Raw genomic sequence first — 24,750 nt, 5'->3', positions numbered from 1 at the left:
AAACAGGGTTCTACCTGTATTATCCAATAGTGAACAGAACAGAGCTGGAGACTGGACACAGAGACAAGGCAAATCATGTGAAAGGGAAGAAAAAGAGAGAAATATTCAATTGAGTATTTTTTTAGGGAAAAAGAGAGTTGAGTCTGATCTTGAGTTGAATATGATCACTAAATGTAGTATATATAGCTATGTTTTCCTGAGATACCATGGTGTTTTATGATGATTATATATATATATATATACACATACATATATCTTTATATAATCTTAAATGGTTTAATTGAGCTTAACTCTTTCAACTCCTCGAATCTTTTAGGGAAAGAAATATAGTAGAATATACAACAAAACTTGCAGCTGCATAAATGATCCTTAAAATCTTATAAAGGAGACTATTATATGCAATTTTAACCAATATGGATAATTTCTCAATTAAAATAAGATGGGCTTACCTGTAGAATTTCACATGAGACTAAAGTACCAGCTGAAGTGTTTTGTTTTCCATATTCCATGCTTTAATTACAAGATTTGCCATGAACTACTGAACAGAAGAACAAGAAAAAGAATTTATTTTAGTCATAACAACATTGGACATGATAACATCTAAAATTAATGTTCTACGAACTTATGGTTGTGGGGGAAGGGGAGGGATAGTTGGGGAGTTTGGGATCAACATGTACACACTGCTATATGGATAAGCAACAAGCACCTATTCCTGTAAGGAACATGGAACTCTGCTCAATGGTATGTGGCAGCCTGGACGGGAGAGGAGTTTGGGGGAGAATGGATTCATGTATATGTATGTCTGAGTCCTTTTGCTGTTCACCTGAAACTATCACAACATTGTTAATCAGCTACATCCCAAAACAAAATAAAATGTTTAAAAAATTCATAAAATTAATGCTCTATACCTATTATCAACATTATTTTCATTTCTGTTAAAGCTTTGATCCTCTCTTTCTCCTTGCTCTCAAATCACTTCATGCATCTCATCTGGGTTTATATTTGGCCACTGTCTTGATCACTACAAACAAAGCTAGTGGAGGTGATGGAATTCCAGCTGAGCTACTTCAAATCCTAAGAGATGATATTGTGAAAGTGCTGCACTCAATATACCAGCACTCAAAATTTGGAAAATTTAGCAAGTTTTCATTCCAATCCCAGAGAAGGGCAATGCCAAAGAATGTTCAAACTACCGCAAAATTGCACTCATCTCACATGCTAGCAAAGTAATTCTCAAAATCCTCCAAGCTAGGCTTTAACAGTACGTGAACCACAAACTTCCAGATGTTCAAGATGGATTTAGAAAAGACAGAGGAATCAGAGATCAAATTGCCAACATCCGTTGGATCATAGAAAAAGCAAGAGAATTCCAGAAAAACATCTACTTCTGCTTCACTGACTATGCTAAACCCTTTGACTGTGTGGATCACAACAAACTGTGGAAAATTCTGAAAGAGATGGGAATACCATACCACCTTACCTGCCTCCTAAGAAACCTGTATGCAGGTCAGGAAGCAACAATTAGAACTGGATATGGAACAACGGACTGGTTCCAAGTTGGAAAAGGGGTACATGAAGGCTGATTATTGTCAACCTACTTATTTAACTTATATGCAAAGTACATCATGCAAAATGTTGAGCTGCATGAAGCACAAGTTGGAATCAAAGACTGCCGGGAGAAATATCAATAACCTTAGATATGCAGATGACACCATCCCTTATGGCAGAAAGAGAAGAGAAACTAAAGAGCCCCTTGATGAAAGCAAAAGAGGAGCATGAAAAAGCTGGTTTAAAACTCAACATTCAAAAAACAAAGATCATGGCATCTGGTCCCATCACTTCATGACAAATAGATGGGGAAACAATGGAAACAGTGACAGACTTTCTTTTCCTGGGCTCCAAAATCACTGCAGATGGTGACTGCAGCCATGAAATTAAAAGATGGTTACTCCTTGGAAGAAAAGCTATGACAAACCTAGACAGCATATTAAAAAGCAGAGACATTACTTTGCCAACAAAGGTCCGTCTAGTCAAAGCAATGGTTTTTCCAGGGGTCATGTACGGATATGAGAGTTGGACTGTGAAGAAGGCTGAGCAGTGAGGAATTGATGCTTTTAAACTGTGGTATTGGAGAGTCGCTTGGAATGCAAGGAGATCAAGCCAGTAAATTCTAAAGGAAATCAGTACTGAATATTCACCAGAAGGACTGATGCTGAATCTGAAGCTCCAATACTTTGGCCACCTGATGTGAAGAACTGACTCATTGGAAAAGACCTTGATGCTGGGAAAGATTGAAGGCAGGAGGAGAAGGGGATGACGGAGGATGAGATGGTTGGATGGCATCACCGACTTGATGGACACTGAGTTTGAGCAAGCTCTGGTAGATGGTGAATGACAGGGACGTCCGGCGTGCTGCAATCCATGGGATCGCAAAGAGTCTGACACCACTGAGCAACTGAACAACTGTCTAGATAACAGGTTTTATTTTCAGGACTGAAATTACCCAACAACCATTCGTTTGAATGAACTTTCTGTTGAGGAGGAAAAAAGAGTCTTAGACTCTTACCTCTAAATAGTAAATAGTTCCTTTCTCTACACTGATACAGGTTCAAGGTATGCTTTTATCAGGTATCAACACATTTTGAGAGCAAAAACTCAGCTCCCTACCTCTGTCTAAGCCGCCTGGGGGAAAAAGGGCCAAACACAAAGCTGTTCCCAGTTGAGGACTACAAACTCAAATCTTCCTTAACTCTAAAAACAGAAGGAAAAAAAAAAAAAAACTTGCGGCTGACAAAGAAGCCACCTCCTAAACGCTAGAGAGGAAAGAAAACCACCTCTGCTTTGCAAATTTCCCTCCTAGAAAAGCAGTGAGAAGTGGAAGAGAAAGAAGGACTACGGAATGCTACTCCTGCTTCTTGCTGGTATCATTACTTACTGCTTGAAAAAGTGAGGCTCCATTACACCTTCAAGGTTTCCTTTAAAATGACTTGTAGGCTTGCTAAGACCGCCTCTTAAAAATCACATAGCCTCAGCCCCTGGAGGTTTCCTCCTCCCTCTTGCCAATTCGCCCGCCCATCCTTCTTAGGTCCATATTCTTTCCTATCCGTCTCCAGGGAGGGAGGGATTCCCACAATTCGGCTTCTGGGCCCTTCCCCAGAGTCTGGGCAATGAATTACCCCAGGCCTGCTGGGGAATCCGACACCGAAACACCATCCCGTTTCCTCCCCCGCCGACTCGGCCAAAGAGCCACCGGCTGCTCCTAGAATGTGCCACCTGAGCGGCCCAAGGCGACGGGCTGGGGTGGGTTGCGCCCTGGGGCGGGTCAGGGAGGACAGCGGGCTCCTTCTAGCCTCGGCCTGGCCCCACCACGCAGCCCGGCGCTCCGCGATGTCGCCCACAGCCCCACGGGGCCCCAACTCCCGCGCTCACCCGGTGGGGCAGCTGAACGTCGCGGAGGCCAGAGCCCCAGGGCTCGGCTGATCGCGGTTCCACCCCAGCAGCGCTCCGGGAGAGGGCCTGAGGAGTAGGGGGCACCGCCCTGCCCGCCTCCCAGCCGAGTCGCCCCTGCCCGGGTGTCCCTGAAGAGGGCGCGGCGCGAAAGGAGCGGGCCCTAGGGCCACGCCCGCCACCCAGCCGGGGGAGTCGGGGCGGGAGGGTGTGCTCTCCAAGGCTTCCGCGCCTCCCTAGAGACCCTGCCCACACTCACCTCCAGCGCAGGGCGCGCACCCTGCTCCGACGCGGGCGGGAGGCGGACTGTCCCTCCCTGCGCGCACACGCAGCCTCCCGCAGCCACACGCACGGCCGGGCGCGCGCAGACCACGCGCCGCGCCCGGAGCCCCTCGCTAGCTCGCTCGTACGCACGCGCGAGCCCCGAACCCAGCTAGAGGGCGCGGGCATCTGCCCCCAGCCCTCCGCGGTGGTCCGGGCGCGCGCTCTGGATCCTCGCCATCAGTTTGCATGTCACTCACCGGGTTGCTAGGTAGGCAATTTACAGTTGAGCCTACCCGGGGTGAGTCAATGTAGTGGCCGACTTCGGAAAGGATTTCGGTTTAAGACACGCTCCTATTTGCTCTCCTAGCCCTATTTTCAAGTTGCGTAAATGCCCGGCCTCGAGGCAATCTGGGAGGGATTTACTTATTGCACTCCGCACAGAGCTAGGAAGGAAAGAAGAAACCCTGGGAAGTTCTTTTGCTCTCGCGTATGAAATGGGCGTTTTCCTTTTAGAATCTATAGAAAACGGAGGGTTGGGGATACGTCGGGGTTACAATGGTCCAGGGTATGAACGTAAGTCCCTGGCGTCGCGCCTTCTGGTGAAATGCCGCTCAGTACTCCTGGCATCTGGTCCCATCACTTCATGGGAAATAGATGGGGAAACAGTGGAAACAGTGTCAGACTTTATTTTGGGGGGCTCCAAAATCACTGCAGATGGTGATTGCAGCCATGAAATTAAAAGACGCTTACTCCGTGGAAGAAAAGTGATGACCAACCTAGATAGCATATTGAAAAGCAGAGGCATTACTTTGCCAACAAATGTCCGTCTAGTCAAGGCTATGGTTTTTCCAGGGGTCATGTATGGATGTGAGAGTTGGACTAAGAAGAAAGCTGAGCGCCAATGAATTGATGCTTTTGAACTGTGGTGTTGGAGAAGACTCTTGAGAGTCCCTTGGACTGCAAGGAGATCCAACCAGTCCATTCTGCAGGAGATCAGCTCTGGGTGTTCTTTGGAAGGACTGATGCTAAAGCTGAAACTCCAGTACTTTGGCCACCTCATGCGAAGAGTTGACTCATTGGCAAAGACCCTGATGCTGGGAGGGATTGGGGGCAGGAGGAGAAGGGGACGACAGAGGATGAGATGGCTGGATGGCATCACTGACTCGATGGACATGAGTCTTGAGTGAACTCCGGGAGATGGTGATGGACAGGGAGGCCTGGCGTGCTGCGATTCATGGGGTCGCAGAGTCCTACACGACTGAGCGACTGAACTGAACTGAACTGACTCTTCCTTTGCCCTGGAGAATTCAGAGGAAGTCTGTCCCACAAAACTGCTGCTCCCTGGGAGGAATGGAGAGGCTTTGAGGCGCAGGAGCTGAGTGTGCTGTTTTTGAGGCGTGCCTCTGGTTGTACCGGTCTCTGGGTGGCGGTTGTTGAATTAACACAGGAATAGTATTTCCTCTCCTCTCTTGGCACCCTTAACGTGGTGCCGTCTGAAAACTGCTTCCCATTCTGTTGTACTGTGAACCGTTTGGCTGCACCATTGCAGTGTGAAAAGCTGGAAGAATAGTTCAGTGAACGCCCATGTCCATTCCTCCAAGAAATGAGTAACTCTTAACATTTTGCTTTCTTTCTATGCTGTCTCTTGCCTAAATAAAGACAAAGACATTCTTCAGTGCAACCACATTAGAAACTAAATCACATCTAAGAAACTTGGTAATTTGATATCACCTAATTCTGAAGATCAGCCCTGGGATTTCTTTGGAAGGAATGATGCTAAAGCTGAAACTCCAGTACTTTGGCCACCTCATGCAAAGAGTTGATTCATTGGAAAAGATTCTGATGCTGGGAGGGACTGGGGGCGAGAGGAGAAGGGGACGACAGAGGGTGAGATGGCTGGATGGCATCACTGACTCGATGGACGTGAGTCTGAGTGAACTCCGGGAGTTGGTGATGGACAGGGAGGCCTGGCGTGCTGCAATTCATGGGGTCACAAAGAGTCGGAAACAACTGAGCGACTGAACTGAACTGAATATCTAGCCCATTTGCAAATTTCTACAGTTTTCAAAAAAGTTTTGTCTTGGTTTTATGGAGAAATAGCCCAATAAAGAGTCATGCATGCCTTTGTTGTTATGGTTGTCTGTTTTATTGGAGAATAAATAGAAAATAAACCTTCTACCTGTTTTTGTGGTATTACGTTTTTGAAGAGTGTGTGCCAATTATTTAACCAAAGGATTCTTTCTTAATTTGTCTGACTTTGTTTTCCTCCTGATGTCATTTCATTTTTTTCTCTAAAAAATTAGATACCACTTTGCCTGTAAGCTCGAAGAAAGGTTGAGAGGTTTGATTGTTATTGTTCAGTCACGAAGTCATGTCCTACTCTTTGCAACCCCATGGACTGCAGAACGACAGGCTTCCCTGTCCTTCACTATCTCCTGGAGTTTGCGAAAAGTCATGTCCATTGAGTCGATGATGCCATCCAACCATCTCATCCTCTGCTGCCCCTTTCTCCCCCTGCCCTCAATCTTTCCCAGCATCAGGGTCTTTTCCAATGAGTTAGCTCTTTGAATCAGGTGGCCAAAGTATTGGAGCTTCAGTATCAGTCCTTCTGATGAATATTCAGGGTTGATTTCTTTTAGGACTGACTGGTTTGATCTTCTTACTGTCCAAGGGACTCTTAAGAGTCTTCTCTAGCACCACAATTTGAGAGCATCAATTCTTTGGTTTGATTAGATGGCAAGAACCCTTATAAGATGGCATACTTTATGAGGTACTCTTTTTATTGTTTTCCTTCAGGAAGAACATTTTAAATATTAAGCACCTGTTATTCCTACATCCCTGCAAGGAGAACATAGGTTACAAATCTACTCACTTAGGCAGATGGAGTAATCATTTGGATTATTCTGGTACCTCCTACTTTAGATCACCTAATGTTAGAAGCCTCATTAAATTACATACTCACTTCGTTCAAAGAACAGTAAAATTCTGTACTTGGTGAAGTTTGAGCCACCTTAGAGTTCTTTTGGATGTGTGTGTGCATGCTAAGTCGCTTTAGTTGTGTCCAACTCTTTGCAACCCCATGGACTGTAACTCTCCAGGCTCCTGTGTCCAACTCTTTGCAACCCCATGGATTGTAACTCTCCAGGTTCCTCTCTCCATGGGATTCTCCAGGCAAGAATACTGGAGTGGGTTCCCATTTCCTTCTCCAAGGGATCTTCCCCAGCCAGGGATTGAAGCCCTATCTCTCGTCTCCTGCATTAGCAGGCAGGTTCTTTACCACTAGTTCCACCTGGGAAGCCCATTCTTATGGATAATTCAAGGGAAAGGCTACCCACTACAGTATTCTTGCCTGGAGAATTCCATGGACTGTATAGTCCATGGGATAGCAAAGAGTCAGACATGACTGAGTGACTTTCACTCGCTCACTGGTAAAAAATAGTGATACTTTCTACAAGGTCTTGTGATGTATTTAAGAAGACATCTTGTGATGTTTTAAGAAGACTTGATAAAATCCAAGGGAAGTTTCCTGTATTTAACTGAGCAAACCTGAACTCAACTCCCAGTTCCATTCCAATAACAGAAACAAATCTCAAGAATATATAATATATATATGTAGTCTCAGTCTGTGGCTCATATCATAAATATCCAGGAGTGTGAGCTCATCCATTTATGCTCATAAGCTCCACTGGGTGAAATCTAGGTCAAGTTTACACTGTATAACAATGGCCACTTCGACAATTTTTAGTAAGTCAGTCTAAGTCAGTGGATCATATCAATGGTTTTTGTTCACATCAGCAAATGAGTGTCTGCTCATCCCTCTGCCAGTTGATCTGAATTTTATCAGAGTCAGCTTTCTAAGAGTCCAAGGCAGAAGCTAGCCTTGGGGCTTCTCTGGTAGCTCAGTGGTAAAGAATCTGCTGCCAATGCAGGAGACACAGGTTAGGTCCCTGGGTCGGGAAGATCCCACAGGTCTCGGAGCAACTAAGCCTGTGGGCCACATCTATTGAGCCTGTGGTCTAGAACCTAGGAACCACAACTACTGAAGCCCATGAGCCCTAGAGCCCGTGCTCCACAACAGGAGAAGCCGCTGCGATGGGAATCTGTGTGCTGCAATGAAGAGTTATCCCTGCTTGCTGCAACTAGAGAAAAGCCCATGCAGGAATGAAGACGGAACACAGCCAAAAATAAAAAAGAAGCTAGCCTTGAAAGTTATGTAACATCATTTTTGGTAACATTTTATTGATCAATAGCAAGCATAGGACTATTCAAGATTCAAGGAGAGAAAAAAAAAGATTCAAGGGGAGAAGATCAGACAAGGCATAAACAGGAGATGAGGCTCATTGTAGGGGTGGAGAGGGAACATATTTGGAAAGGAGCTACCACAGTGCTCTCGGCCAAATGCAAACTTAAATGTGTAGTCTTGATCATACTGGTCCTTTGCTTAAAATCAGGTGGGGCTGGATCATCTATTTAACTTCAAGCCTAGTCATAACCAGGGCTTCCCTGGTGGCTCAGTTGGTGAAGAATTTGCCTGTAATGCAGGAGACGTGGGTTCAATCCCTGGGTTGGGAAGATCCCCTGGAGAATGGAATGGCAACCCACTCAAGTATTCTTGCCTGGAGAATCCCATGGACAGAGGAGCCTGGTGGGCTACAGTCCATGGCATCACAAACAGTTGGACACGACTGGGCAACTAATCACACACTTACACTAGTCATAACTACCCACTCCCAACTGTGATCTACACATTTTCATCAACACTATAGATATGGGGCCATATTTCTTTTTGTTTGCAGATTCTTTGGTTCAACTGCTTCTCCTTTATCAAAGTGGGTTTTTTTCCCCTACAGAAGAGGAAAGAATAGGGATGTGAAATATACACTTAAAAATTATTTATGGTGATTTGAGTTGGATATAGGAGTTAAAAATGGGTGTACGGCAAAATTATTTTTGGATAGTAGCAGTGTAGGTCCAAACACTGGACTTGGTTGACACTCTGTAAATATTCAGATTGGAAGCTGTGGTTATAACTCTTTTCCTGGCTCCAGCCCTAGCAGGTGGTTGTGCCCTTTGCAAAGTGTAAAGTGATTGCTGCCTGCTGGTGCCTTTATCATAGCCATTCTTCACCTCACCTTGGCTGACAGTTCACCTCACCAAGTAAAGAAAGTCCACTGGTAACAAAACTAGGAAGGCTTCATTGCAAATAAAGTAATATATGGGGAAAAAAAATCAACCTCTGTATTTGGAAGGATGCTTTAGGACACTCATACTGTATCTTACAAATTCTGTGTTTTTATTTTTGAAAAGTTATATTCCAATTCCTGTTTTTAAAATGTTTTGAATGTCCCATGAATAATGAGTGGGTATATGTGCTCATAGATGGCAAAACCTCCCCAGGATGTGAAACAGAGCCATGGACAGCAGACTAGGGGGAAGAAATCCTCCCAAGTGAAATAAGTGAGAAGAAAAGTTGCAAAACCTTCAAAAGATTATTTCCTTCAAGGCAGTTTCCTGTTTCTTTGTGTAGCATTTATTCAGTGTGTGATTCAGTTATCTGTTGCATCCCATTAGATGGGGAACCAGTGGCTGGCTTTATTTTTTTGGGCTCCAAAATCACTGCAGATGGTGATTGCAGCCATGAAATTAAAAGACGATTACTCCTTGGAAGGAAAGTTATGACCAGCCTAGACAGCATATTCAAAAGCAGAGACATTACTTTGCCAACAAAGGTCTGTCTAGTCAAGGCTATGGTTTTTCCAGTAGTCATGTATGGATGTGAGAGTTAAGACTATAAAGTAAGTTAAGTGCTGAAGAATTGATGCTTTTGAACTGTGGTGTTGGAGAAGACTCTTGAGAGTCCCTTGGACTGCAAGGAGATCCAACCAGTCCATCCTAAAGGAGATGAGTCCTGGGTGTTCATTGGAAGGACTGATGTTGAAGCTGAAACTCAAATACTTTGGCCACCTGATGTGAAGAGCTGAATCATTTGAAAAGACCCTGATGCTGGGAAAGATTGACGGCAGGAGGAGAAGGGGACGGCGGAGGATGGGATGGTTGGATGGCATCACCAACTCGATGGACATAAGTTTGGGTAAACTCCAGGAGTTGGCGATGGACAGGGAGACCTGCCGTGCTGCGGTTCATGGGGTCGCAAAGAACCAGACACGACTGAGCAAATGAACTGAACTGATTGCATCCCATATATTGAAAATATCCATTTAATATTTGTCACAATTCTTAGGGTTGGTTGCTTGACTCTGTGGTTTTATCTGGATTACTCACATAGTTATGTTGAGGAGTCAGTGGAAGTTTCTGCAAAGCGTGGTAGATTGTGCACATTTTAGCTTTTGTTTCTGTCTCATTGGCCTTCCCTGGTGGTCCAAACAGTAAAAAGTCTGCCCACAACGTGGGAGACCTGGGTTTGATCCCTGGAGTCTGGAAGATTCCCTAGAGAAAGAAGTGGCAACCCGCTCCAGTATTCTTGCCTGGGAAATCCCATGGACAGAGGAGCCTGGCAGACTACAATCCATGGGGTCTGCAAAGAGTTGGACACAACTGAACGACTTTCACTTCAGTTCATATTCTTCTGTTATTCATTAATTTTTTTATAAGCCTTTAAAAAGCAAAAGTTATTCTTAGCTCAAGGGCCCTACATAGAAACAGGCTGAGGGCCATGTTTATATTAGTAGTTTGCCAACCCCTGAACTGGAGAGTCAGCTAAGCTGAAAGTCCAAGGTGGCTTCAGCATGTGTCTGGCAGTTGGTGATGCCATCCACTGCTGGCCATGATTCTTCTGGAGCATCTTCAGGGCTTCTCATCCTCCATGTGCTTCATTCTCAGTCTGTGGGCAGCACCCAAGAGTATGAAGGTGGAAGTGGTCAGAGTTAGGGCATAGTTGGGAAGTCACACAGGGTCACATATGCCACATTCTGTAGATCAGAAGAGACCATGAGGCCAAACCAGATTGAAGGGATGGGCTACTAGATTCCCTGTCAGCTGGAACAGCTGTGGATATTGTGGCCACAGCTAGCTAAACTAAGTGGAAGATTTCTACTGTCCGCACCACCCTGGGAGATGGAAGGCTGATGCTGACACCTTGACATTAGATTGACTCTCAGAGCCTTATTCAGATAACTTCAGATTGAGTCATAAAACTGGATTTATAACCTCTGATGGCAGCTACTGCTCTTAAGCTCTTGTTTGCCCTTATCACCCCAGCCTGTTTCGAATTCTGTGAGCACTCATTCATTTTCCCTTGTACCAGTTTACAGGTATCTCTGCTAGGAGATACCAGCTCCATGAAGGAAGGACCACACCCGACCACTCTGCCTTACTGTGACAAATCTTCAATAGATAGATACGAAATTTAATTAAATAACCTAACTGAGGTTTACCCACTCCAGTGTTCTTGCCTGGAGAATCCCAGGGACGGGGGAGCCTGGTGGGCTGCCGTCTATGTGGTCGCACAGAGTTGGACACGACTGAAGTGACTTAGCAGCAGCAGCAACTGAGGTTTAACATCAGGTTATTTGCTTACTTTGCAAAAGCAAAACTAATTTAAGAGTCTTACACTGCCTCCAAATTCTGAAAGAACATCATGTATCAAAGAGTCACGTTTCACACCCGAATACCATCTAATCAGATAGTTAAGGTTCCTAACAGTTTTTCAAACATATAATTAAGTGTTAAGAAGCAGTATGCTTAATGACAAGTTTCAACTAGCAACCACCTTTAAGGACATATTACATTTTAACTTTAAATGTGTCTGCAGATGAAAATCAAAAAGTAACAGCAGTTTATAATATATAGGCTGTGTACGTTCCAAGGCAGAACTAATTCTGGAGAGGGTATCTAATCTGCAGTAAATGCTGCTACTAATTACTCAGTTGAATTTTTCAATATGTGTTTTCTCCAAGATCTCATTGTAACTCCACTTGTCTTCTCCCACTTGATGGAAAGCTTTGACAATTTATTATGTTTACAAGCAGTTGGGGTGTATTTCTAATTGATGATTTGTTATCCGATATTTCTTACTTGACTGTCCACATTTATCATTCTCTTTGGCATTTTCCTCAGTGTCTCCTGTCTTACTGAACTAGATGGATGGTGCTGCTTTTGTGCAAACGCAGGCATTTTGCACTCCCCTGCTGCTTCTTTCCATCAGACCACAGATACATACAGGACTGATGCTAGATAACATGTCCATGGCACTTAAGCATGAACAAAGTATATTCACATATACTCTGTCAGTTGATTATTAATACATCAGTCCTGTGGGACGATGCTACCACCACCTCATTTGGCAGGTGGGGAGACTGGTGAACAAATATTCTAGAATATTTCAAATTGAATGTGTTCGAGTCAACCTCAGTACCTTCCCATAAAACCTGTTTATTCTCCTAGATTCCAAATTCGGTTAAAGCAGTCTCATTTATCAGTCTTCCAAGTTTGATCCTTAATTCTTTCTTCTGCATTACTCCACAAGAACAGTCACCAAGACCCTGTGGATTCTCTTTCTCTCTGAGACCTGACCTTCTGATCCTTCCCCGGCTCCCCAGAAAACCTCATTTTTCACCTGGGTTTGTGTTAGAGCTTTCTGTCTGTTCCTCTGACTTCTGAGTTGCCCATCCGATCCTTCTCATTACTATGAGGACTGTCTTCCTTAAACTCACATCATGCATGCACTTCTGGCTTTGAATGGGTCAGTGGCTCCCCACAGGGCACAGTCTAAAGGGTTACAAAGCTCTTTAGTCTGGCTCAGTCAGCAAATTCCTGCTGTTCTGGTTCCTGTTCTCAGTCCATTTTCATGCACCTGTCTTTGTACCCACCTCCCCATCAGAATACACTTTCACTTCCTGATTCCCTGCACCCCAGAGCCACACCACCTGACTCACTCAAGGCTCACAACTTCTATAGTAGTACTTCTCAAATCCAACTCCAGCAAGGGTCTAGAACTGTGCCATCTAATAGAATCATTTGTTGTGCTTGTTCAGTCACTCAGTCATGCTGGACTCTTTGCAACCCCATGGACTGCAGCACACCAAGCTTCCCTGTCCTTCACTATCTCCTGGAGTTACTCAAACTCATGAACATTGAGTTGATGATGCCATCAACCATCTCATCCTCTGTCGAACTATCTGTGATGATAAAAATGCTCTCTGCTTTCCAGTACCATAAGCACTAATCATTTGTAACTACTGAGCCATGCAGTGTAGCTAATGACACTGAGGAACTGGATTTTTAATTTTACTTACTTTAAACTTAAGTAGCCACCATATTGAATAATATCTTTCTGTATGAATCCCTACCATATTGAATAATACAGATCTATATGAGTCCCTTTTCATCTGTTAAAACTCAGTTCAAACATGGTTCAGCCTAAAGACCAGCTACATAATTTGTGGAGCTCAGTGCAAAACGAAATACAGGACTGTTTGTAAAAAAATTATTAAGAATTTCAAAACAATAACAGCAGAACATTATACAAAATACAGTGCCCTTTTAAGTGCAGGGCCCTGTGTGACTATGCAGTTTCCAGGCCCATGCAAATAGCCCTGTTTAGACTTGTAGAAAAATTCACAAAGGATATGAGGAAGTAATTTACAGAAAAGGAAATCTACAAGGCCAGTAAATATCTGAAAAGATGTACATTTTCCTAGGAACCAGGGAAATGCAAATTAAAGCCACAATGAGATACAATTTCATACCTACTTATTGTCAGAAATTTGAAAGTCCAATAATATCAAGTTGTCAGGATGTAATCACTGCTGATTATATAAATCACTTCTCTAGTAAAACTGAAAATGTGCATATCCTGTAATCCAGTGGTTCTACTCTTAGGTGTCCTCCCTGGAGAAACTTGCATGTGTGCATGAGAAGGTGTGTATAACAATATTTATGGTAGCTTGCTTGTAACTGAAAGGCATCTGAAGCAAACTAATACGCACAAATGGGAGGAATGATAAATAAATGCAGCATGCTTTAGGAAGAATTTCATGTAATAATTTAAAATGAATGAATTAGAGCTATATTTCTCAGTTTGGATAAATTAAAAATATATAATGTTGATCAGAGAAAGCAAGTTCCAGACAGGTGTTATTTATGGATATGTTTTATAAATGTGAAAATTGTAGTTATAATTGTTTGTAAATATATATGTGTATTATAAATATATATCATACATAATAAAACATACAAAACCAAACACAGGACTGATTACCTTTAATGAGGGGTAAGGGGTCAGAGACTAGACTAGCGTGACAGAGGGCAGTTCATTGAATCTACAGTGATTTATTTCTTAAAAATCAATGACTTAAATGCACACAAAGAAAATAATGCAGGTAGTATTAAAAGGCATGAATGAATTGCTATATGACATAAAGAGAAAACTCCATAAAATATGATTCAAAATTAAGAAGCAATAAAAGATACATGAATGTATTTATATATAAGTTAAAAAAAAAAAAAACACTTTTCATGAGGAAAAAACTACGAGCAAGTGAAAACTCCTGACAACTTGGAGAAAATATTTGTAATGTCTACCATTAACGAGCAAATATTTTCCCCAAATGTATTTTCATTTTGTATATGTGCTGGTAAAATGAGCACAGTTTTAAACATTTTCAAACGTATAGCAAATCTGAAAAACTTTTGTGGAAAACACGTACCACCTAGATTCTGCCATCAATGTTTTACTATACTTGCTTTATCACTTATATAATTTCTCTATCCATCTGTCAATCCATATTAATTCTTGGTGCATTTCAAAAGAAATTGCTGCTGCTGCTGCTGCTAAGTTGCTTCAGTCGTGTCCGACTCTGTGTGACCCCATAGATGGCAGCCCACCAGGCTCTCCCGTCCCTGGGATTCTCCAGGCAAGAACACTGGAGTGGGTTGCCATTTCCTTCTCCAATGCATGAAAGTGAAAAGTGAAAGTAAAGACGCTCAATCGTGTCCGACTGTAGCGACCCCATGGACTGCAGCCCACCAGGCTCCTCCATCCATGGGATTTTCCAGGCAAGAGTACTGGAGTGGGGTGCCATTGCCTCCTCCGAAAGAAACTGCAAACATCAGTATATAGATGCACGTATATTACTAACAATTCTACTAGGTATATATACAAAAGAATTGAAAGCAAGGATTTGAACTGATATTAGTTACCTAATGTTCATAGCAGCATTATTCACAATAGATGAAAGATGGAAACAACCCCAGTGTCTGTCAGTGGATGCATAAATAAGCATAGTGAGGTATATGCGTACTATGGAGTATGATTCAACCATGGAAAGGAATGAAGTTCTAATACATGCTGCAGCATGGCGGAACCTTGAGGATATACTGTTAAGTGAAATAGACTAGATACAGATGTACCGATACTTTAAGATTCCACTTACATGGACTATGTATCTAAAATACTATCTAAATACGTATCTGCAACACTCAGATACAAAGAGACAAAAGGTAGAACAGAGGTTACAAGGGATGAGGGAAAGAAGGAGTGAGGAGTTATTATTTAATAAGTATAGAGCTTCAGCTTTATGAAAGTTCTGTAGATGGACAGTGGTGATTGCACGGTAGTGTGAATATACTTAATGCCACTGAACTGTACACTTAAAAGTGGTTAAAAAGATAAAACATGTATATTTTGCCACAATGAAAAATATTTTAAGAAGTAAAAAATAAGTTAAAAAAAAAGAAAGAAATGCTAATGAAAACAACACTGAGATGCAATTTCTCACCCATTAGATTGACAGAAGTCTGAGTTTGATCCTATGAAGCTGTGAGGAAACAGGCCTTCTTATTGTTAGTGGCAAGGCCAAAAAAAAAAAACCATAGTATAACCCCTCTGGTGGCAAGTTTGGCAATGTCTTGAAAAATAACACGAGCACTAACCCTTTGACCCAACATTCACTCACCTTCAAGAATATCTCCTGAAGATATCCTTGCAAAAATATGAAATTGTTAAAAATTATTGGAGTAGCTGCTGCTGCTGCTAAGTCACTTCAGTCGTGTCCAACTCTGTGTGACCCCATAGACGGCAGCCCACCAGGCTTCCCCGTCCCTGGGATTCTCCAGGCAAGAACACTGGAGTGGGTTGCCATTGCCTTCTCCAATGCATGAAAGTGAAAAGTCAAAGTGAAGTCGCTCAGTCGTGTCCAACTCTAGCGACCCCATGGACTGCAGCCTACCAGGCTCCTCTGTCCATGGGATTTTCCAGGCAAAAGTACTGGAGTAGGGTGCCACTGCCTTCTTCTTGGAGTAGGCATAGAGTTAATTATGGTGGCATTATTTGCCACCATATAGGAAAAAAACCTAAGAACTAGAAACAATCCAAATGTTCAGTGATAGGGAAGTGGTTTAGTAAACTCTGGGGCATCCAAATAGTGAAGAACCATACAACCATAAAAAGGAATGAGGAAGACCTGCATGTATTGGTACAGAACTATGACTGCTGCTGCTGCTAAGTCACTTCAGTCGTGTCCGACTCTGTGCGACCCCATAGATGGCAGCCCACCAGGCTCCCCTCGTCCTTGGGATTCTCCAGGCAAGAACTATGACTAGGTGATTGTTAAGTGAATTATAGCAAAATACTAGACAGTGTTTATCTTATGCGACCGAGGCCAGGGGCGGTGGCCGGGAGGACCAACCCCACGTCCAAGGAGCTGTGGCTGCGTGGGCGCAGGAGGGCCTAGAGGAGCTATCCCACATTGAAGGTCAGGAAGGGCGGCAGTGAGGAGATACCCCTCATAAAGGTAAGGAGAAATGGCTGTGCTTTGCTGGAACAGCCGTGAAGAGATATCCCACACCCAAGGTAAGAGAAACCCAAGTAAGACGGTAGGTGTTGCAAGAGGGCATCAGAGGGCAAACACACTGAAACCATAATCACAGAAAACTAGTCCATCTAATCACACTAGGACCACAGCCTTGTCTAACTCAATGAAACTAAGCCATTCCCGTGGGGCAACCCAAGACGGGCAGGTCATGGTGGAGAGATCTGACAGAATGTGGTCCACTGGAGAAGGGAATGGCAAACCACTTCAGTATTCTTGCCTTGAGAACCCCATGAACAGTAATGAAAAGGAAAAATGATAGGATATTGAAAGAGGAACTCCCCAGGTCAGTAGGTGCCCAAAATGCTACTGGAGATCAGTGGAGAAATAACTGCAGAAAGAATGAAGGGATGGAGCCAAAGCAAAAACAATACCCAGCTGTGGATGTGACTGGTGATAGCAGCAAGGTCCGATGCTGTAAAGAGCAATATTGCATAGGAACCTGGAATGTCAGGTCCATGAATCAAGGCAAATTGGAAGTGGTCAAACAAGAGATGGCAAGAGTGAATGTCAACATTCTAGGAATCAGTGACTGAAATGTACTGGAATGGGTGAATTTAACTCAGATGACCATTATATCTACTACTGCAGGCAGGAATCCCTCAGAAGAAATGGAGTGGCCATCATGGTCAACAAAAGAGTCTGAAATGCAGTACTTGGATGAAATCTCAAACACCACAGAATGATCTCTGTTTGTTTCCAAGGCAAACCATTCAGTATCACAGTAATCCAAGTCTATGCCCCAACCAGTAACGCTGAAGAAGCTGAAGTTGAACGGTTCTATGAAGACTTTCAAGACCTTTTAGAACTAACACCCAAAAAAGATGTCCTTTTCATTATAGGGGACTGGAATGCAAAAGTAGGAAGTCAAGAAACACCTGGAGTAACAGGCAAATTTGGCCTTGGACTATGGAATGAAGCAGGGCAAAGACTAATAGAGTTTTGCCAAGAAAATGCACTGGTCATAACAAATACCCTCTTCCAACAACACAAGAGAAGACTCTACACATGGACATTACCGGATGGTCAACACTGAAATCAGATTGATTATATTCTTTGCAGCCAAAGATGGAGAAGCTCTATACAGTCAACCAAAACAAGACCAGGAGCTGACTGTGGCTCAGACCATGAACTCCTTATTGCCAAATTCAGACTTACATTGAAGAAAGTAGGGAAAACCACTAGACCATTCAGGTATGACCTAAATCAAATCCTTTATGATTATACAGTGGAAGTGAGAAATAGATGTAAGGGCCTAGATCTGATAGATAGAGTGCCTGATGAGCTATGGAATGAGGTTTGTGACATTGTACAGGAGACAGGGGTCAAGACCATTCCCATAGAAAAGAAATGCAAAAAAGCAAAATGGCTGTCTGGGGAGGCCTTACAAATAGCTGTGAAAAGAAGAGAAGCGAAAAGCAAAGGAGAAAAGGAAAGATATAAGCATCTGAAAGCAGAGTTCCAAAGAATAGCAAGAAGAGATAAGAAAGCCTTCTTCAGCGATCAATGCAAAGAAATAGAGGAAAACAACAGAATGGGAAAGACTAGGGATCTCTTCAAGAAAATCAGAGATACCAAAGGAACATTTCATGCAAAGATGAGCTCGATAAAGGACAGAAATGGTATGGACCTTACAGAAGCAGAAGATATTAAGAAGAGATGGCAAGAATACACAGAAGAACTGTACAAAATAGATCTTCATGACCCAGATAATCACGATGGTGTGATCACTGACCTAGAGTCAGACATCCTGGAATGTGAAGTCAAATGGGCCTTAGAAAGCATCACTACGAACAAAGCTAGTGGAGGTGATGGAATTCCAGTTGAGCTATTCCAAATCCTGAAAGATGATGCTGTGAAAGTGCTGCACTCAATATGCCAGCAAATTTGGAAAACTCAGCAGTGGCCACAGGACTGGAAAAGGTCAGTTTTCATTCCAATCCCCAAAAAAGGCAATGCCAAAGAATGCTCAAACTACTGCACAATTGCACTTATCTCACATGCTAGTAAAGTAATGCTCAAAATTCTCCAAGCCAGGCTTCAGCAATATGTGAACCATGAACTTCCTGATGTTCAAGCTGGTTTTAGAAAAGGCAGAGGAACCAGAGATCAAATTGCCAACATCCGCTGGATCATTGAAAAAGCAAGACAGTTCCAGAAAAACATCTATTTCTGCTTTATTGACTATGCCAAAGCCTTTGACTGTGTGGATCACAACTGTGGAAAATTCTGAAAGAGATGGGAATACCAGACCACCTGATCTGCCTCTTGAGAAATTTGCATGCAGGTCAGGAAGCAACAGTTAGAACTGGACATGGAACAACAGACTGGTTCCAGATAGGAAAAGGAGTTCGTCAAGGCTGTATATTGTCACCCTGTTTATTTAACTTATATTCAGAGTACATCATGAGAAACGCTGGACTGGAAGAAACACAAACTGGAATCAAGATTGCCGGGAGAAATATCAATAACCTCAGATATGCAGATGACACCACCCTTATGGCAGAAAGTGAAGGGGAACTCAAAAGCCTCTTGATGAAAGTGAAAGTGGACAGTGAAAAGTTGGCTTAAAGCTCAACATTCAGAAAACCAAGATCATGGCATCCGGTCCCACCACGTCATGGGAAATAGATGGGGAAACAGTGGAAACAGTGTCACACTTTATTTTTCTGGGCTCCAAAATCACTACAGATGGTGACTGCAGCCATGAAATTAAAAGACGCTTACTCCTTGCAAGGAAGGTTATGACCAACCTAGATAGCATATTCAAAAGCAGAGACATTACTTTGCCAACAAAGGTTCATCTAGTCAAGGCTATGGTTTTTCCTGTGGTCATGTATGGATGTGACAGTTGGACTGTGAAGAAGGCTGAGCGCTGAAGAATTGATGCTTTTGAACTGTGGTGTTGGAGAAGACTCTTGAGAGTCCCTTGGACTGCAAGGAGATCCAACCAGTCCATTCTGAAGGAGATCAGCCCTGGGATTTCTTTGGAACGACTGATGCAAAAGCTGAAACTCCAGTACTTTGGCCACCTCATGCGAAGAGTTGACTCATTAGAAAAGACTGTGATGCTGGGAGGGATTGGGGGCAGGAGGAGAAGGGGACGACAGAGGATGAGATGGCTGGGTGGCATCACTGACTTGATGGATGTGAGTCTGAGTGAACTCTGGGAGTTTGTGATGAACAGGGAGGCCTGGTGTGCTGCGATTCATGGGGTCGCAAAGAGTTGGACATGACTGATCGACTGATCTGATCTGATCTGATCTGACCTTTTGTGTGAGAAATGGTGGAAAAGAAACATATTTCTTATATTTTTCAAGAAATAACAATGAGTGTTTGTCAAAAACTAATAAAAATGGTTTCCTAGATTGTGAAAGAGGGTGCAGGATGAAGGGGCAAGGAGAGTAGAAAAAGTTCTATGGGTGCATTTTGTGGCTGGGGAACCATATAAAGTGAAAGTGAAAGTTACTCAGTCCTGTCGGACTCTTTGAGACCCTGTGTCCATGGAATTCTCCAGGCCAGAATACTGGGTGGGTAGCCTTTCCCTTCTCCAGGGGATCTTCCCAACCCAGGGATTGAACCCAGGTCTCCCGCATTGCAGGCAGATTCTTTACCAGCTGTTCATATAACTCAAAGACGGTGGGGAAAAAAATCCCTAATAAATTGGAAACAAATGAACCTAACCATGTATCAATTTTGGCCATAGCTGCATAGAGAAAATAATCCCTTATTTAAAATGTAGGACTTCCCTGGTGGTCCAGGGGTACCATGTTCCTATTGGAAGACTAACAGCGACATGATGTAAGAAAAAAAAGGAACTCAAGTAAATACTTGTGTTAATGCTATTAGAAACTGAGATACGCACAGTAAAAGAGATACAAGTATAAAACTTTAAAAGTTAAGTGAAAACAGGATAATGACCGCAGTGGATCGAAATGTCAAATATAAATAAATCTGAGTTCAAGATAATGCTTCAAAAACACACTAGTTATTTTAATTACCATAGTCTTTTACCTCCCTAAGGAAGCAATTTTTGTGGTTAAACTCTTCTTGCTGCTGCTGCTGCTAAGTCGCTTCAGTCGTGTCTGACTCTGTGCGACCCCATAGACAGCAGCCCACCAGGCTCCCCGTCCCTGGGATTCTCCAGGCAAGAACACTGGAGTGGGTTGCCATTGCCTTCTCCAATGCATGACAGTGAAAAGTGAAGTCACACAGTCGTGTCTGACTCTGTGCGACCCCATAGACGGCAGCCCAGCAAGCTCCCCCGTCCCTAGGATTCTCCAGGCAAGAACACTGGAGTGGGTTGCCATTGCCTTCTCCAATGCATGACAGTGAAAAGTGAAAGTGAAGTTGCTCAGTCGTGTCCGACTCTTAGCGACCCCATGGACTGCAGCCCACCAGGCTCCTCCACACATGGGATTAAACTCTTCTTACTTACTTAATCTAAACCTCTACTTCCTTATGGCTTCTTTGTGAATACAAATAAACTAAAGAAAAATTTTAAATGTATTTTCCATTACAAAAGTTAAAAAACAAAACCACACTGGTTACCTAATGCCATTTGTAGCAGCATGAATGGACCTAGAGATTGTCATACCGAGTGAAGTAAGTCAGACACAGAAAGACAAATATCATACGATACCACTAATAACTGGAATCTAAAAAAATTAAAAAGGTACAAATGAACATATTTACAAAACAGAAGTACAGTTACGGATATACAAAACAAACATATGGTAACCAGGGGATAAGGGGGGAGGGATAAATTGGGAAATTGGGATTGATATATATACATTACTATATATATAAAATACACAACTAACATATATAGTTATCTGTTTTCCCTGTATATAGCACAGGAAACTCTACTCAATACTCTGTAGTGGCCTATATGGAAAAAGAATCTTAAAAAAAAAAAAAGAGTGGATATATGTATAACTGATTCACTTTGCTGCACACCTAAAATGCAACATTGTAAATCAACTATACTCCAATAAAACACACACACACTGGTTACCACTGGAGGTTACTAGATCAGATCAGATCAGATCAGTCGCTCAGTCGTGTCCGACTCTTTGAGACCCCATGAATCGAAGCACGCCAGGCCTCCCTGTTCATCATAAACTCCCGGAATTCACTCAGACTCACATCCATCGAGTCAGTGATGCCGTCTAGCCATCTCATCCTCTGTCGTCCCCTTCTCCTCCTGCCCCCAATCCCTCCCAGCATCACAATCTTTTCCAATGAGTCAACTCTTCGCATGAGGTGGCCAAAGTACTGGAGTTTCAGCTTTAGCATCATTCCTTCCAAAGAAATCCCAGGGCTGATCTCCTTCAGAATGGACTGGTTGGATCTCCTTGCAGTCCAAGGGACTCTCAAGAGTCTTCTCCAACACCACAGTTCAAAAGCATCAATTCTTCAGCGCTCAGCCTTCTTCACAGTCCAACTCTCACATCCATACATGACCACAGGAAAAACCATAGCCTTGACTAGATGGACCTTTGCTGGCAAAGTAATGTCTCTGCTTTTGAATATGCTATCTAGGTTGGTCATAACTTTCCTTCCAAGGAGTAAGCTTCTTTTAATTTCATGACTGCAGTCACCATCTGTAGTGATTTTGGAGCCCAGAAAAATAAAGTGTGACACTGTTTCCACTGTTTCCCCATCTATTTCCCATGACGTGGTGGGACCGGATGCCATGATCTTGGTTTTCTGAATGTTGAGCTTTAAGCCAACTTTTCACTGTCCACTTTCACTTTCATCAAGAGGCTTTTGAGTTCCCCTTCACTTTCTGCCATAAGGGTGGTGTCATCTGCATATCTGAGGTGATTGATATTTCTCCCGGCAATCTTGATTCCAGCTTGTGCTTCTTCCAGTCCAGCGTTTCTCATGATGTACTCTGCACAGAAGTTAAATAAACAGGGTGACAATATACAGCCTTGATGAACTCCTTTTCCTATCTGGAGCCAGTCTGTTGTTCCATGTCCAGTTCTAACTGTTGCTTCCTGACCTGCATACAGGTTTCTCAAGAGGCAGGTCAGGTGGTCTGGTATTCCCATCTCTTACAGAATTTTCCACAGTTTATTGTGATCCACACAGTCAAAGGCTTTGGCATAGTCAATAAAGCAGAAATAGATGTTTTTCTGGAACTCTCTTGCTTTTTCCATGATCCAGCGGATGTTGGCAATTTGATCTCTGGTTCCTCTGCCTTTTCTAAAACCAGCTTGAACATCAGGAAGTTCACGGTTCACGTATTGCTGAAGCCTGGCTTGGAGAATTTTGAGCATTACTTTACTAGCATGTGAGATGAGTGCAATTGTGCAGTAGTTTGAGCATTCTTTGGCATTGCCTTTCTTTGGGATTGGAATGAAAAGTGACCTTTTCCAGTCCTGTGGCCACTGCTGACTTTTCCAAATTTGCTGGCATATTGAGTGCAGCACTTTCACAGCATCATCTTTCAGGATTTGAAATAGCTCAACTGGAATTCCATCACCTCCACTAGCTTTGTTTGTAGTGATGCTTTCTAAGGCCCACTTGACTTCACATTCCAGGATGTCTGGCTCTAGGTCATTGATCACACCATCATGATTATCTGGGTCATGGAGATCTATTTTGTACAGTTCTTCTGTGTATTCTTGCCATCTCTTCTTAATATCTTCTGCTTCTGTTAGGTCTATATCATTTCTGTCCTTTATTGAGCTCATCTTTGCATGAAATGTTCCTTTGGTATCTCTGATTTTCTTGAAGAGATCCCTAGTCTTTCCCATTCTGTTGTTTTCCTCTATTTCTTTGCATTGATCGCTGAAGAAGGCTTTCTTATCTCTTCTTGCTATTCTTTGGAACTCTGCATTCAGATGCTTATATCTTTCCTTTTCTCCTTTGCTTTTTGCTTCTCTTCTTTTCACAGCTATTTGTAAGGCTCCCCAGACAGCCATTTTGCTTTTTTGCCTTTCTTTTCTATGGGAATGGTCTTGATCCCTGTCTCCTGTACAATGTCATGAAGCTCATTACTAAGTCACTATTCTAAACATTGATGAAGAAAGGGAAAAACACCAAGGATCCTACCTTTCTTATATAAACGTAATAATTAATGAGGAAAAGTCATTTTTTGTACATGAATTTCAGCTAATGAATATAGAAGCAATGGTAGAATAGCCTACCACCATTTTGCAGCCTCTAATCAAATAAACGGGAGCTTCTCGAGTGGTGCTAGTCATAAAGAACTCGCCTACCAATGCAGGAGACTTTGACCCCTGGGTGGGCAAGATCCCCTGGAGAAAGGCATGGCAACCCACTGCAGTATGCTTGCCTGGAGAATCTCATGGACAGAAGAGGGTCACAAAGAGTCAGGTACGACTTAGCAGCAGAAGGAAGCTAGCATCTAAGGCCACCAAAAACATTAGGTGAAATGTTCATAGGGAACTTTAAAATGGAAAAAAGTGGCTAACATCACTAAAACCTGATGATCACCTCTAGCAGCAATAAAACTGGAAAAGCTGGTAATGTGTGCCTCATGGTAAATAGTAATGTGAAGCACATAACACCATCTGTGAAGTATTCTTGGATAAAAATCTAATCATGCTTCTAGATCTAAGTCAATTTTATAGACAATTAGGAATATAGGGGATGGAGGAACAATAAAAGTAGCAATAGGAGGAAAATCAATAGCCTAAAATGGAAGAATGTAAATGAATACACTGAAATTTCAAGTCCATACCTGGGTTCAGTTCAGTTCTGTTGCTCAGTCATGTCCAACTCTTTGTGACCCCATGAATCACAGCACACCAGGCCTCCCTGTCCATCACCAACTCCTGGAGTTCACTCATACTCACGTCCATTGAGTCAGTGGTACCATCCAGCCATCTCATCCTCTGTCGTCCCCTTCTCCTCCTGCCCCCAATCCCTCCCAGCATCAGAGTCTTTTCTAATGAGTCAACTCTTCGCGTGAGGTGGCCAAAGTACTGGAGTTTCAGCTTTAGCATCATTCCTTCCAAAGAAATCCCAGGGCTGATCTACTCCAGAATGGACTGGTTGGATCTCCTTGCAGTCCAAGGGACTCTCAAGAGTCTTCTCCAACACCACAGTGCAAAAGCAACCATTCTTCGGCGCTCAGCCTTCTTCACAGTCCAACTCTCACATCCATACATGACCACAGGAAAAACCATAGCCTTGACTAGATGGACCTTTGTTGGCAAAGTAATGTCTCTGC

The 24,750-nt window shown here is 43.0% G+C and overlaps 1 protein-coding gene across 15 annotated transcripts in view; it reads right to left on the bottom strand.

Annotated features, from left to right (window-relative positions):
* Positions 1-4,243, bottom strand: part of B3GALNT1 (beta-1,3-N-acetylgalactosaminyltransferase 1 (globoside blood group)) — a 33,750-nt gene extending 29,507 nt beyond the window's left edge. For 7 of the 15 annotated variants that reach the window (XM_061417033.1, XM_061417054.1, XM_061417023.1 and 4 more), the window contains exons 1-2: positions 3,430-3,646; positions 450-538 (exon numbers count right to left, since the gene is read on the bottom strand). The gene's annotated coding sequence lies outside the window, so the exon portion shown is untranslated. Of the gene's footprint in view, positions 1-449; positions 539-2,667; positions 2,759-3,429; positions 3,648-3,706; positions 3,814-3,968 lie in introns of those variants that run through there. The other 8 variants (XM_061417092.1, XM_061417100.1, XR_009736506.1 and 5 more) reach the window with 7 other exon arrangements.
* Positions 4,244-24,750: the final 20,507 nt, after the last annotated feature.

The sequence above is a fragment of the Bos javanicus genome, chromosome 1 (assembly GCF_032452875.1).
Source record: "Bos javanicus breed banteng chromosome 1, ARS-OSU_banteng_1.0, whole genome shotgun sequence".
Lineage (NCBI taxonomy): Eukaryota > Metazoa > Chordata > Mammalia > Artiodactyla > Bovidae > Bos > Bos javanicus.
The sequence above is the reverse complement of the archived record's forward strand: the minus strand, read 5'-3'. Positions and strand labels throughout refer to the sequence as shown.